The 13877-nt window shown below is 40.6% G+C and overlaps 1 protein-coding gene, 1 long non-coding RNA gene and 2 other non-coding genes across 5 annotated transcripts in view; all 4 read right to left on the bottom strand.

Annotated features, from left to right (window-relative positions):
- The window catches only part of LOC116695812 (uncharacterized), a 1644-nt gene extending 1326 nt beyond the window's left edge, over positions 1–318 (bottom strand). The window contains exons 1-2 of the long non-coding RNA XR_004333558.1: positions 308–318; positions 70–117 (exon numbers count right to left, since the gene is read on the bottom strand). This is a non-coding gene — a long non-coding RNA (uncharacterized LOC116695812). The remainder of the gene's footprint in view (positions 1–69; positions 118–307) is intronic.
- On the bottom strand, positions 190–270 carry LOC116696301 (small nucleolar RNA snR60/Z15/Z230/Z193/J17). The gene has a single exon (XR_004333683.1). It is a non-coding gene; the product is annotated as a small nucleolar RNA snR60/Z15/Z230/Z193/J17 (small nucleolar RNA).
- A 1431-nt stretch (positions 319–1749) lies between the features above and the next one.
- LOC116696298 (small nucleolar RNA SNORD74) lies at positions 1750–1826 on the bottom strand. The gene has a single exon (XR_004333681.1). It is a non-coding gene; the product is annotated as a small nucleolar RNA SNORD74 (small nucleolar RNA).
- Positions 1827–8586: 6760 nt separating this feature from the next.
- The window catches only part of osbpl9 (oxysterol binding protein-like 9), a 47558-nt gene continuing 42267 nt past the window's right edge, over positions 8587–13877 (bottom strand). The window contains exon 25 of one of the 2 annotated variants that reach the window (XM_032526284.1): positions 8587–8609. The gene's annotated coding sequence lies outside the window, so the exon portion shown is untranslated. Of the gene's footprint in view, positions 8615–13877 lie in introns of both variants that reach the window. The other variant, XM_032526283.1, reaches the window with a different exon arrangement.

Genomic DNA, 13877 nt, shown 5'->3' with positions numbered 1-13877 from the left:
ATATTCGTCACATCTGATAAACTGAAACTATCTAGATTGACACAAGACCAGTCTAGGATAGGTGACTACCAACCACACAAAGCTGGCTGTGAACAGTCCAGCAACAGGTTCACATGTCTGGATGGGAAAGAGAGAGAAAGATTTTAATATGGGTGTTACAACACCTGGAGCCTAAATGAATAATAGCAGTAGATACATCAGCTAGGAGCGAAAGACAATAGATATCGTCACGGTGTAATCTGCTGAACTATGCACTCATCATCGTATCAAGCATAATTAGCTGTTGGACGACAGCCTTTCAACGCACCTTCACACAGCTTTTGTAACGCCAGTCTCATTCGTAAATAAAAAAACAAAAATTTTTAAAAACACTTTAAAAAAAAAGTGGACTCACTGGTCTTTGAGGCCGACACATAGCTAGGAGCGAAAGACAATAGATATTCGTCACGGTTTAATCTGCTGAACTAGCACTCATCATTGTATCAGCACCTGAATTATAAAAGATATTTACTTTCAAGAAAATTAAAAAACTCACCATGTATAGTGAACTAAGACACAGTTTTCATAGATCCAAGAATAAGGACCGCATATCAGAAAGCCGAATATTAGCAGACCACATTTTAAATATGTAGGCACCCTTCTCTCACGGATCAGTAAAAGTAGTCTTCACTTTATCAGAGAGATCCCATGTTTTGTAAACAAGATCTCTTGACAGTTTCTTTGGACAAGGTAGGCAAGATAGTGTCATTACACTGTTATGATGTCACCGAAAGGTAATTCTTCCAATGTAAGCACACCTGCAGGAAGACAGTAAAATGAGCAATCAAAACTATCTTAAAAACATTCATACATCAAATTTGACTGGGCATCAGATATTCAAATGGTGGGTTGGAAGGATCGTCATCCTCTTGTCAAGAGTAGCAAATAATGTCACACAGCAGCACGAGAGAGGCAGAATAAGGCAGACTGATGCTTCTCTAGGTGCGACCGTTTGAGGGTCCAGTAAAGTATGTGCATCTGAAGTGTGCATGTATCGTGCGCTACATTTCTCGGTTTGGAAAGTCAAGTTATTAAAAATACTAGCAAACAGTCGTGCAAGTCAATGAAGGACGGATAAACCTAACGTAAACTGCATCAGGGAATCCCACAGAGAAGCATAAATCCACTCTATGCCATTTAAAGTAAAACTAATCCTAAATTACCTTTTCCGCGTCGGGCTTCATGCTTCTGGACATCCCGAGACCTGGGATACACACTTTTTAGTACCAGACTGGTATGTTGGAATACCCAAGTATAGTTAACTAGAAGTCTCAGTGTGAAATTATTCAGATATCACATCTGTCACTACTCTCTACAACTCATCGACTTCGAGTTCGACAAGATTTAATGCATGTTGTCATCAAAATAGTATTTTATTCATCCAAAACGTCTTCGACCTAATATAAAGAACGTAGTAGTAATACGACTACAGTCACCGCGTTCAATCTTTTGTAGCTAATTAGCTAACGTCAGTGAATTACATGGCTTACTCAGTGCTAAACGCTAATGACTTACATTACTTAAAAGGTATCATTTTTCTTACATCTAATGTCCACTTTATTTGTACAGCCATCCAGTCGAAAGGCCTGTAACCAAAAGCAAAGCAAGCGACAATACGTTACAAAAAAATGCTTCCGTTTCAGAGCTATAATTAGCTGTAACAGCCAAGAGCTGCGCAGCAATTTGACCAGAAGTTGAGATTAATCCTTGTTCATGCAGTCAGAGATGTTGGCATTCTTCACATTATTCAGATGTCCCCAAACATTATTTCATCATTATAGCATGGGAGAACTGTAGTTTACTAGATATAAAATGGTAGATTAGCTCGTTTGCTAGTTAGCATCTCAACACGCGCTAGAGTCACGTGTGGTGCGTTGGGCCAACGTTACTGCAGGTAATTATTTCAAGCTGGAAACATAAAATCGAAAACAGCATTAATGCAGAACAATGAATAAAGAAAACGCTATCACCAATTAGTTATACTAAAGTTCAGACATTGACGCATCAAAACTACAAAGACATATATTTACAAGTGGACTGCGAGGAGTGAGGACAGGCAGAGGGTGCGGAGCGTATTATAACGGATGTCACACTGGCTGATGGGAAAAGTTTATCCAAACGGCTAGGCCTCTGCTGGCATCGTGAGTTAAAAGAAAAGATTAGGTGTATTTTTTTTATTACTTAAATCAGAAACAAATAGAGCGTTTAAAAGTGTTTGACCATAAATATACTAACTCAAGGTCCACTATCACTTTCGGGGCTTTCAACACTTAAGACTTGACTTAGACTTCTCTTTAAAATCCTTTTGGCATGACTCCGCGCGGAATTGAAAGTTTCCAGCAGCAGTTTTAGCAAGAATAAAAAATACTAAAAAAAAGATAAAAAGGCAGTATAAAGACAACAAAATAGCAAATAATAATTAAAACAATAAGAAAATCATCATAAGAAACCAAAGAAAAAGATACAATTATATTAAAGTGTCAGTGTTAGGCTAGTGTTAAAGTGATAAAGTGACCAGGTTGATAATTAGTCCAGTGTATGTATGTGTACTGTATAGCGCAATGACATGCTGTAGGTGTACTGTCATGTGTATGTCTGTATGTATGTATGTATGAATGTATGTATGTGTGTATTAGAGTATGTCCTCCTCTGCCCTATTTCCTCCTCCCCCTAGTGAGGAGTTGTACCAGTCTGATGGCATGAGGGACAAAGGAGTCCTGAGTCTGTTGATCCGGCACTTGGGAAGGAGCAGCCTTCCACTGAACCGGTCCTCTGGGTGCTGAAAACGGTGGCATGGGTGTACTGTGGGCAATTTTCAGTAATGTCCAGCAGTTTGTCCAAAACCTCCCTCTGCCACGTCACCAGTGAGTCCAGCTTTCATGCGACACAGAGCGGCCCACTGATCAGTTTATATTCAGCATGTTGAGTGTCCTTCTTTGATTGCTGCCCCCCCCCCCCCAGCACACCACAGTGTAGAAAGGACACTGGTGACCACAGACTGGTAAAACATCCACAGCAGGTGTTGCAGATGTTAAAGGAGCGCGTCTCCTCAGGAAGGACAGCGGGCTCGTGTCTCCTGTACAGGTGGCTGCTGTGTTGTCCAGTCCAGTTTGCTGTCCAGCCACCGCCGAGGTATATTGTATATTGTCAAGGAAGACTGATGAGATAGGTTGGGGGAAAAAAACTATATACTGTATGTGGACCTAGAGTTTAATTTTTATTTTTCTTATCAGTTAAAATTAAATAACCTAAACAAAACTTTACACTTGACACATGTAAATATTTAGTTACAAAATTTAGTAAGCAACAACAATAAACATGTTTTATTAAAAATGTAGTCTTTGTATGCTGAATCAAAGTAACACAATCAGATTTTCTGATATGATCATGACTGTCTGTGTAAAGATTTACTAATGAATATACTCACAAAGGCGGAATTTCCAAATGGGCAAAGTCATCATTAATCGAGACCATCAGATGCCATGGGCCCCAAACGCTCCAGGTTTAGGTGTTGTCAATTGTTTTTTAGAATTGATATCTACAATTGTTAAGGAATATTGCACCATTGCAAGTAAGCTGGTCCTGTAGTATAGTCATCGTTTTCTGTCCATGTTGTATTGAGGTGACCAATGTCAAAATCTAATTTGAAGTTTTTGTGTCACAAATAAGTTCTTTTAGATTTCGTGAACTAACAACGACAGCATCTAGTATGGCCGGTTTCTAGGGACACAAAAATATAGCTAGTGTCAGTTTTCCTCTTTGACCTGGCACAAACTGTTTGAGCAAAGAGACTTGACAATGCTCCTTGAAATAACCATGACACAAATCTAGAACTCATGAAGATTTAATATTATGCATAAATAAACAGGAAAATCTGATCACATCATGGTTTCATCAAACATGAGAAAAGAAAAATACATTTGATGCGCTCTATCAGGCGATACTAAAATGTATGGCAAGGCCACGATTCAATATATATTACAAACACACATGGAGGAAAAACGAGGTAAAAAATAAATTTAGCTTGGGACGCTGAATTTCCTTTGGTGCGTTTCAGGATTTGTGTATGCTTTAGCGCATGGATTAAATTCACACAGACTGCAACTAAATGCAGAATTTTCACTGATCCGCACACGCATCCGGAATGTACCCTCACCAAAATGATTGCTTTTAAGACTTAAGTCTTATATTCATTTAAATAAACCAGTTTCATACGGGCCAAATATCTGAACAGACATAACAATCTTGCATTTTAACCACAAAGATAACAAGGGACGTTGTGAGCTCCACTGCAGCATTGAAAGATACTTCTGTGCGTTTTTCAGGTGAAAATGTGTATTTCGGCAGTTCACCAAATTCATTGATTGTAGATCCACCCTATTAGCTGTGAGAGAAATGAGATGGTTTCAGAAGCAGAGGTGTACAGTAGGATTAATATGCCCTCTATTGTTGGGTTATCTCAAAAAAAAAAAACATGGACAAAAAATTGAGTTCACAAAGAAATCTAACCGGGAGAACACAGGTGGGTCTATAGTAGGACTATGAGAAAACAGCATTAGTCGTTTCAAAAGTCTACTCTGGTTTCTTGTTTTCACTGTCTCACCCTCGAAAACACGGAACCATTCCAGGGGATCTACTCTGAAATCTGTGGGTTTGGAGAGGAAAACAGACAGCCGATGTGCAGAACAAAAGGGAGACTTACATCTTTCCTTTCTGATAGATGCTGCATGAACCAGCGATCCAGAAAAGACAATAAACATGTTAAAACACAATTTGTTCATAACTGCCTTCAGGTACCATGGAAACAGTTAGACGGTTTTTTGTTTTGGCCAGATGAAAGTCCCTTTAGCCTTTTATCTTACATTTTTGGCATATGGACCCAAATTTGTCCTTTGACAGGCAATGGTCAATGTTCTCTAGATTGCATATATTCCACACACTTAACAACTATCCCAATCATGGGTTTGAGATGCTATGCTTAGTAGGGCCTTGCTTAGAAAACTTGGAAACAGAACCATGTGAAGACCAAATAGGCGCAAAGTTAACTTAAAATAGGAACAAAAAACCAAAAGGTAAATGGAATGATCCTAAAGACAAATTCATCCTCAAATATTTTTACACTATAGCCAAAAAGAAAAACAAATAAAAAGGTATTGAAAAAAAAAAGAAGATATAGTATATCCATCATATGTATACTATATATAACAACAGTTCAACCTGTTGCAGACAAGCAGAGAATTTCTCCCCCACCCTTTTAGATTCATCCCTTCCACGTATAAGGCGTCAGATCACGGAGGGCAGCAGCGCTTTCTTTTTTAAATCACCACGATCCTGAGATGTGGAGCCGGTTTATTTGTAAGGTTTATGATTTCAAACCCCCCCACCAAAAAAACAAAAACGTAAGGTTTGTGTAAGGAAATGAGTGCTGCCCATGAAGGGTGTGGTCGTGGAGCTGATGGAAGAGTTGAGAAAAGTGTCGACTCCCGTACATCTGCACTCCCAGACCTGTGCTGGGGAATTGGTGCCACGAATAAAAGAGGAACTTAACAGTGTTTCATGTACATCTCAGATGCTTTTCGTTTGATTTCATTCATTTCCATATGTTGTTTTACAGTCAACGCAAAGCTGTGTTACATATTCAATCATTAGTCAGTCATTCCAAGGCTTGGAAAAGAGTGGTTTTGCAAAGAGTTCTTATGAGACTTGTTGTGTGTGCATTCATATAGCATATGATGTTATGTGAGTACAGAGTATGTGTAGTCCTCAGTGCCTCTGAGGGACTAATCTTCTTAATAGAGGTCATCGTAGACCCAGCATCCCCGTCCTCGGGAAATAGCTAGCAGAAACACAAGCAATAACATTCTTACACTCAAAATGAAATTGACCATAAAATAAAAAACTGCATGATTCCAATTTATGTTGTTTATTTTACCCCATTCTGTTGTATACAGATTAGTAATTTACAGGTGAGAAGTGCATGTTACTGTTTCAACGTTTTGGTGAGTGTGGTAGTACTACACAGTTTGAGTTTCTTTCTAGAAGTTGAGAACCGACAGTTCCACCCTGGTACTACACCTGGTCGCTCTCCTTCCTCTCTCTGGCTTCGGCTCTCTGTTCTCCTCCAGCGGTGTGTGGCTTCTGTTGCTGCATCAATGTCCCTTGTTCAGGTTCAGGGGACATCTCTCACAACTGGCGAATTGAAGTGGAAAAGACAGTTGTTCTGATGAGGACTTCTTTCTGGTACTTAGGTTCTTGATATGCAAGTCTTTCTAGAAAACCAGTTTAATTTTCTCCCTTCGGGACTCATAGCGAGCTGGTCTTCACAGCTTCTCACTTCTTCTTAATGATGCCCTCCTCCAGTGTCTATAACACGTGTTCTCCTAGAAAAGCACACAAAACACATTATTCATGTGATTTGCTCTAACTTTAGTGTTATTCCCCAGTGTAATACTTGACTACATTTGTTTTGTTTCAGCTATAAATGATGACTAACTTGCCCTAGGTAATTATTGTCTAATTGATATGTACCCACCGCAGTGAATAAGAAAAGAAAAATGGAAATAAAAAGAGATAAAGACTCACTCCAGTGCACATGGCATACATCACTCCATTCCACTCTCCTTCAAGGAGCAGAAAGACTTCTTAGAGTTAGGTGAACGAGAGAAATCAAAAACCGAATTGTGTAATGTTAATAAAAAGGTCAGAGTCTTTTATCCATAGTCAGTCTTTGAAGTGTGATTTAAATTTGGATTGTGCCAACGTTGTCTTACAAAATCCAGCAGTGATCCTGTGCTTTTTTCCTCCATAGAAGGTTTGGTTGTGGAACACGATTAGACTGTAGCCCGACTTGGAGCAGGAGATGTTGCATCACACCAGCTCACCCAGGCCACGGTCGATCGACCTGAACAGACAAACTCAGTTCAGTGACGCACAGGAACATAGAATACAGAGAGATGTAAATAAGTGCTGACACGCACGCACCTGCCCATCGTCTTCGGAAGGTTGGATGTAATGTCATTCATGCTCCAAACACGACACGCAACCGAAACAAGCCACAAATAATTATCACAACTACACAAGCTGTGACCCTAAAGTGGGTACAAAAATCATCGTATTTTGGAGTATATGAAGCCGCGCTCTTAAGTACCTTGGCCAATATGTGGACAATATGGACAGCCTAAGAACTTGACTTGAGTCCAGATTGTGACGTTGAACTGGATCTTCTTATTTAACACTTCTGCGTTAGCTGCAGAACAAGAAACAAGAGAGGGGAAATACTCGTTGTAGAACATAGCAACGTCTTGTCACAGAAAATGAAGAAAACAAGCAAGCATGTGACAACAGCATATATAATTTTTCTTTATACCATTTTATGGCCCCTAAAAAGTAATGACAAAAAAAAAAAAAAAAAAAAAAATCAGTAGCTGTGGTATTATAAGTATACTTATCAAAAATTAGTCAGTCAGTGCAGTTTTATCCGACACAACATGTCATAGGATTTAGCAGTGCTGTGTGATCATGAGCAGAAGGTTGGACCATCACTGGGGGGGTGGTGAGAGACCTGCTCTGCCACAAAACACACATGTGTGCGAAGAACAGCGGTACTGGACCTTCTGATATGTCTCTGCGAGGGTGGAGGGACAGGAAAGGGAGTCAGAAAAGACAATTTTCATGCTACAAATGTAAAACTGATTAGGTGTAGGTTTGTAAACCTTAATGAAAGTTTGGTGCATTAGAAAAGTACATAAAAAGGAAACAAGGCCGAAGTTTGTTGAGTTACTGTTTCAAAAAGGTACTTAAAGTGGGGGGAGAACAAGTATGATACACTGCCAATTTTGAAGTTTTTTTTTTAACTTTATGAAGCAAAGTAGACGTCGGTATTTTTTTTTTTTTATATCATAGGGACACTTCAACTGTGAGAGATGGAATACTAAATAAAAAAACACAGAAAATCACATTGTATGATTTTTAATGAATTAACTTGATTTTATTTGCATGACATAAGTATTGATTATACCAACCAGTAAAGAATTGGGCTCTCACAGACCGGTTCTTTTTGTTGTAGAAGCTTCTGTTCTCACACTTTCCTTATTACCTGTATACCTGAACCTTTGAACTTGTTACCTGTATAAAAGACACCTGTTCCCCAACTCATTCAAACAAAACTCTAACATTAGTAACACCCTACACTGTCATAAGACTAATTGCTGCGAAGCCAACGCTGGCCAGGCCCTTAACGTTTTGCCAGGACCATCTCATGATACCAGAGGAGGAATGGGAGAAGAGCATGTGGTCTGATGAGACAAAATAGGATTTTTGGTCTAAATCCACTTGTCTGTTTGGAGGAGAATAAGGTGGAGTACAAACCCCAAGACACAATCCAACTGTAAAGCATGAGAGTGGAAACATTTTGAGGATGCATTTTCGTGCAAAGGGGACAGGCGACTGCACTGAATTGATGGGAGGAAGGATGGGGCCATGTATCGCGAGATCTTGGCCAACAGCCTCCTTCCTCAGGAAGAGCATGAAGAGGGCGTGGCCATAGACATATGTGTGTGTGGGTGTGTGTGGTGTGATATCATTATATATATTATATATATATATATAAAACGGTCTATGGTCGTGGCTAGATGTTACAGAATGACAACAACCTGAAACACACAGCCACGGCTCCCTAAGAAGCATCTCAAGGTCCTGAGTGGCTAGCCAGTTCCAGACCCAAACCCCATAGAAAATCTTGGAGGGAGCTGAAAGTCGTATTGCCAGCGGACAGCCCCTGAAACCTGAAGGTCTGTAGGGGGAGTGGGCCAAAATCCCTGCTAGTGGGCAAACCTGTCAAGAAACTGCAGGAAACTATGATCTCTGTAATTGCAAACAAAGGTTTCTGTACCAAATATTAAGTTCTGCTTTTCAATGTATCAAATACTTCAAAATACATGCAATAAAATGCAAAATTTTAAAAAAAAAAAATCACAATGTGATTTTCTGGATTTGTTTTAGATTCCGTCTCTCACAGTTGAAGTGTACCTAGACTAAAATAGACAGACCTCTAAATGCTTTTTAAGTAGGAAAACCGGCAAACAGTAGTGTGATCCAAATACTTGTTTCCCCACTGTATACTTACAATTCCAGAAGTTATTTGTTACCAAATACATTTCAATCAGCTTCAACAGGTCCACAAGCACTTTTGCAAACTACACAAATTTATACACAATAAACCCAGCATGAACTAAATATGAACTTAGTAAGGATATGTAAATGTTGTTACTAGTAACATTAACCTGAACAATTAATGAAAAATTAAATGCTAGCTGATTTATTCCCAGACAGAAGTTTATTACATTGTCCACAAATAGTCATGAAACCAGCAAGGGCTGCAGAGCATGTGGTCTCAACGTGTGTGGGGGAAGGCTACTCTGTGTCGCTGGGGAGATCCCAGTGGCAGTAGAAGACTCTCACGGATTGGGTTGTAAGGTTTTTGGCCACTGAACTTCCTCCTGCATGGAAAGCTGACAGGTACCATTTACCACGTGACCATGCGCTCCCCGGGCTCGGCTGCTCAGCGATACTAGTGGAAGTCAATGAGTGAGTAAACTACTTCATGTTTTACCATTCCTGAATGTTTGGATATATTAAATCTTGTGTGATACAATTGCTTGCACCAATCCGGAGAGGACAATTACCTTACAAATAAGTCGGGATGTGCAAAGAAGTCTGCGTAATTTCTACAAAGATCTCCTCGAGAGGATGAAGGTACAGTACCACCTGGTAAATATAACAAGGAGAAAAACCCATAACTGTTGCTGCGTGGGTTGTTCCAAAGAAAAGCCTTGCACGATGATGTAGTGATGTAAAATGATAAGCGAGAGAAATTCAGACTGATAAGGAGGTGAGGGAGCTGACTCATAATCAGCAATGTTGGTCAGTGTTCTTTACCTGGGAGGCCGCCCAACGAACTTGAGAGAGAAGATGCATGTAGACGTCTTGTGCTCCTCACCAGACTCCCCTCAACCTTCATATAGCGGTCATCGTGGCTGTCAAACAGGGCTAAAGACAAAGATGAAGACAAGTCTCACATGGCTGTAATAACATTAGTTATGTAAAGATCTTTTTTTTTTTTTCCATGATAAAACCAAGTTATAAACTTGAAGCTACTGGGAAGGTGTGGCTTAAAAACAAAGCACGGGAGTAATAACTCTAATTAATATCTCATGGTTTTATGCATTAAGAGGCACAAAAAACAATGGGAAAAGTTGCTGTATGTGTTTGTGTGCATCTGTTTTTTTACCTGCATCTGTTGGCCGTTAAGACGTGGACGAGTTGAGGGACTCGGGGTGTTGGTCGTTTCCAACGCGCTTGCTTTATTAGTGAGAGCCGAAGGGACGCTTGAGGCCTGAGGGCCTGAGGGGAGATAGAGGGAACAGAAGGAGGCAGGAAGCAGGAGAGGTAAGTGGATGGAGAATGAGGCGAAGTTCACAGTAAGTAATTGTGTTTAAATTTTGGATTTCCATTGCATTTTTCACTGACTTGCTAACGATATAATACAGTGTTGGTTTCAACAATAAATTCAACTGTATACCGTGGTGGTTTTGCAGTGACGGAAGAGTGTACTTTACTCACTCATGCAGTGTTTGGGAAGTACTGCTCTGGGAGAACTCGTCAGCATCGTAGAACTCGTCCTCGTGGAGCTAGGAGCTTGTCATGCACGAGTGTGAGAGGGGGGGATGTGATGCTGGGGAGGTCAACGCCGCTGCTGGGGCCTGATGGGACTCCCTGGAAAAGGAAAAAAAAAAATAAATATACATTGCGTTGTGTCAGTGCTATCTTGTAGCGTTTTCTCTTTTCTTTAGGATCCAATTAATAAGGCTTCTTTTATACAGTATACAGTTCATGGTCATATAAACGTATGTGTGTTAACTAAAACATCATTTGGATGGCCGATGCAGCTGGCTGTGTACAGTAACAATAGCTGTTTTTGAAATGTGACAGCTTGCTCGCAGAGCGTATCGACAGTGCTCTCGCGATACAGCTTGTCTCCTTAGTGCCAGCACTGCATTTTATATCTGCAGCACTCAGCATGACCTCGCTTCTACTTGGCTCTTTAATTTAATAGTTGGTGGACAGGCTGGGTGGAGAAGCATGGTAAAGTCATGATATAATACTATTGCTCTTGGTGGTTGAGTTATATGAATTAGTTTGGTTGCTGCAAATAAAGGTCTAACAATACCATAATACAATCTATAAAACATTCTAAGAAGACAAACACACTCCCAGCATTCCAGAAATAGTATGTCAAAAAGGCTGAGTAATCCACTAATAGTAAGTCAAATACAGTACCGTCAAAAAATCCCAGTGTTACTGCATTGGTCTTATTTTACAGTATGCAAGCCTGCGTGCTTTTCTGGATATGCTGACCACCATCTTGGGCAAGGATATAGAGCAAGAAGGTCAAAGGTCAGTGCATGTATGAAGAAGTAGTGTGGTCTTAAACGTAGCATATCGATGGACAGTAAACTAAAAAGTAAAAAGTAGTGATTTGGAATTCAGTGTTCTTTTCTAAATTGTGTAACAACAAAACCTCCTTCCTTATATAGTGTGATAAGAGTGAAGTAAACTTCACCTGTGACTTTGGGATTGTGGGTCTGGCATTGGATGCCCTACACCGTGAGCAATGGGACCAACTGGTAACGCTGGAGGGGGCGCTGGTCGGATTTACACCACTGAGAAGCGTTCGTTAGCAAAAAAGAGAAAGTCGTATTTATGCACGCCTAAGCTCAAAATGAAGCCAAAATCGCATTAAAAAACAGCAGACGAAGTCTAGAGGGCTGTGAAAATGATCTGAGACAGACGCATTATAGTTGTGAGGGGGGATTACACAGTTATTAATGACGAAATAGGTGATCGCCCGCGTTGCATGGTTCATTTTCAACAGTCAAGTCAATCTCATATGACCAACAATATCCAAAACTTATCGTGCGATCTTAGTCATCGCATGCAATTCCATTTAGTCAATTTTCTGACTAAAATACATAAAACCAAATTACAATACAAGGACAGGAATCGGCTCTTCCAAAAAAAGAACAACATTTAAAAGAGTCATTTTAAGAGAGAATTATTTCTGAAATGCAATTGATTACCTAACACATGTGTTAATTATATAGATATCTTGCAACTGGACCTGCGTGAGATCTTCAGACACAGTAACTTAAACTAACAAACACTAAAATAATATTAGTGCATTTATCATTATTTACCCTGAATGATCGGATAATATGTCATCTCCACTGTCATTATATCGCAGTGGACCAGTAGAATTTTAAAATGTCACTGAGTGTTGACTCATGTGAGTCTTTTCATGTCTATGTCAGTGACAAACTGTCAGCTTCACCATTATTGGATCCCATCACAGAAGGAGATTAAGGTGTGAACAACAGGGGGAGCGTTTGTCCCTCTCCCGGAGAAGTTGGGTGCGTTGTATAAGTCATGAGTGTTATACAACGTGTTCACACATCAAGCCCATGAATAATAACATATGTCCACATGTATATAGGAAATGGTGAGAAGGCAGTGTCTTAGTACCTGGGTAGTGGTGGTCTGTGTTGGCATGGTGTGTGTGATACAGGAGGGTCCAAGGGGCGTTGGTAGATTCCATCCACTGGGTTATGGTGCTCTGGATGGACAAAGAAAAACAACCAGCACATCAGTCACTTGCTTGCACATGATCACCCCCACTTCCCTGCCTGCTTACTAATCTAAAAACGACGTGGTTTTAACGACACATAAGTTGAGATAAAAATCCATACTGCAAAAGAGAGTTTAGCTCTGGATGTTAACATCCACGTACAGATCGAATAAACCTATTTTAACACATCTTAACCTAGAATGCTCAGACCACAATGAAACACCTATTCCTGTAAATTCAAGCAGAGGGTCAAAATGGTAAGGCCGTCACCGCGTCACTGGCCACTAGCTTCAGTTGATGTAATTTTGAGCATAAGCTTAAATGGTATACTATGCCATAACAGAACCGTGACAGAAAATATCACCACCCGCACTGGGCAGATCAATTCATTCCTTCATTTCTCTGGAAAGTGTTTCCAGGTTGTGATTAATCAAACAAACATAAAACCATGACCCCGCGAGTATTTACACCATAACCAACAGCACAACTGCGCACCTTTCCTCGCAGAAAGCAGGTATATAACCCACTGGGCTAAAAGACTAAATCCGTAACAGTTTAACTCTATGGCTCTAATTTCCTGTTTGTAAAAACCAGCAGGACGTTCTTTCGCAGTGGCCTGCCCTATCAGTGCCAACCTAAACAGTATGTTGTTCATGCATATAATAGTGGCAAAAAACACGTTGGCGCACCACGCCTACAAAGCGACTGTGTGCTCGATGTAATGGGGTCACAGGCACCAACGACAACTGACAGACACAGATGCAACACGTGCCACCAGCAAAATGCAATACAACTCTTATTCGTTCGTAAGACTTTCCCTTCGGGTGGTGTGCCTGCATCTAGAAGCTCAAGTCCATAATGACTGCATTCCCTTCCTCGCAAACTGGATGTAATCTGATGTTGTTACAGGTTTTTGTTTCGGCGCCGTTTTCCCCCCGTCCTTTCACCTCCCGGCCGCAGGCAGTGCGTCAGCCCACTCCCCCCTGACCCACCCAGGCCTTGTTGAGCCCAGCCCACCGACGCCACGGGGTTCCGTCACGGTTTAATCTGCTGAACTATGCACTCATCATCGTATCAAGCATAATTAATGCTGTTTGGCGACAGCCTTTCAACGCACCTTCACACAGCCTTTTGTACCGCCAGTCTCATTTCTGTA

This window comes from Etheostoma spectabile, chromosome 9, assembly GCF_008692095.1.
Source record: "Etheostoma spectabile isolate EspeVRDwgs_2016 chromosome 9, UIUC_Espe_1.0, whole genome shotgun sequence".
NCBI classification, from domain to species: domain Eukaryota; kingdom Metazoa; phylum Chordata; class Actinopteri; order Perciformes; family Percidae; genus Etheostoma; species Etheostoma spectabile.
This window is presented reverse-complemented; position numbering and strand designations above follow the sequence as displayed.